General features: G+C 50.4%; 1 non-coding gene across 1 annotated transcript; it reads left to right on the forward strand.

Moving 5' to 3' along the window:
- Positions 1-1,328: 1,328 nt before the first annotated feature.
- On the forward strand, positions 1,329-1,401 carry TRNAV-AAC. Its single transcript has one exon. It is a non-coding gene; the product is annotated as a tRNA-Val (tRNA).
- The last annotated feature ends 376 nt before the right edge of the window (positions 1,402-1,777 follow it).

The raw sequence follows: 1,777 nt of genomic DNA on the forward strand, positions 1-1,777 counted from the left end.
CTTTCTTCCCTAATGGCTTTCCCCCCGCCCCCCTTCAGAGTCAGGTGAGCATCACTGCGTCTCTCCAAGCAAGTCTGAGCAATTCCCCTGGGGTGTCCTCATGCAGGTGAGTCATTGCATTGTAGCTCCCTTGCTGGACAATGGCTGTCGATGGGTTGTTTGACACCCTGTCCGGGTGTTGGTTACTTTCCTTGCTGTTGCCACTGGGGAGCTAATATTTGGCTGACTCCCCCACCTTACAGCACAGTGACAACCACACTGCACAATTCTCATAACTTCATATGCATGCATGGTCTACATCTATGGGTAGAGAAATGACTTTCAGCAGATCATATCCTTTCCCTGATACCTTACAAGTCATGCTCTATATATAAGATCTCAATGATATGAAAATGAGGATTATGGGGGTTACAGCCGCTCCCCCAAAGGTATAGAATGTCACACTGAGATTCTATTTTCCTTTGTTCTGTAACAGCATTACAGAGATCCAGTGACTGACCAATGGCATTTCCAAGTGCTAAAATAGCAAGCGATGTCTGTCTCTCATTGGCCATCAGCGACTAAAGATGTGGTTTAATGAGCCGGAGCTTCAAGGCGAGGGTGGCTCTGTCCACTGCCTTCCGTTGCGCTGCTGGGCCCCAAGTCCCTGGTGGCCAATATGTGATGCTGGGAGAAGAGAGTGGCGTGGCAAGTGGCGGCAGGACTTTTGCCACCAGGGTCTAGCTGCCCAACTTCCTCCTGGTACTGCTGGCCCCCCGTCACCTTCAGGTAACCCAGGAACTAAGGCAGGAATAGGGCGAGGAAGCAAGTAAAGCCGAGCAAGGAAGGCAAAAGTGAATCTTGTCTTCATGGGCCGCTCGCAATGACGTCTTTTCTCTGTGCCACAGCTGATAACAACATCCCAGACAGAAAAGCAGGAGGCCAAAAAGAAACCAAGCAGCTGCTGAAGTAGTTCAGCTGGGAGCGTGCTAGACTAACAGGCTCTTCTATCCCCCTTTGTGCACGGGTGGGATGTTTTCTGAAAGTGCAGCAGTTCCTTTAACTGCCACGAGTCCCTCATTTCAGGCTATGCAGCAGGAAAAGGCAGCATGGGCTTCTGCACCGAGTTGGCCCACCTGACCTTTCATTCTTCTCTTGCTCTTTGTCAGCAAGGGGAAGAAAAAGAAGCTCTCCCTCAAGCTGGAGTCACAAGGGCGACGTAAGGACGACTTCCTGAGCCCCGGCTCCAGTTTTCTGCTCTGCCTGCTGGCCCATTGAAGGGCTGCCACCACTTTCTCCAGGTTTGTCCATCGGTCTGTGCTAGGGTGAGCAATAGCCAAGCAGATGGAGTTTCTGTAGTGTAGTGGTTATCATATTTGCCTAACACGCAAAAGGTTCCTGGTTCAAAACCAGGCAGAAACATACTGTTAGGCAGCAGGAGAAGGGTGGGGGTGTGTGTGTTGTGGGGGAGTGCTCTGCAGCTCTCACTGTGGGAGGTCCACTCAAAAATGTGGGGCTGAAATAGTGCTTGAGCAGTGATCCCCACCAATGACCTGGGCCATCCTTTGGTCTTGGTGGTGAGAACCCTCAGCCTCCTGTCCTCAGTCTCTACCCTTATTGGCTGAGCAGGGGGTTATTGACAGGGAGGAGACTCAGATCCTTGTTGTTCTCTTTTAAGACCAAGGAAATAAGTCAGAACCAGTTCTATGTTTGATGAATTTTGCTGCTTCTCTGCATTAATTGTCTCTGAGCAGTTCATGATTCTCTCTAACCTTGCAGTTCTCCTCAAATACTTGCT

Source organism: Mauremys mutica, unplaced genomic scaffold, assembly GCF_020497125.1.
Source record: "Mauremys mutica isolate MM-2020 ecotype Southern unplaced genomic scaffold, ASM2049712v1 Super-Scaffold_100036, whole genome shotgun sequence".
NCBI lineage: Eukaryota > Metazoa > Chordata > Testudines > Geoemydidae > Mauremys > Mauremys mutica.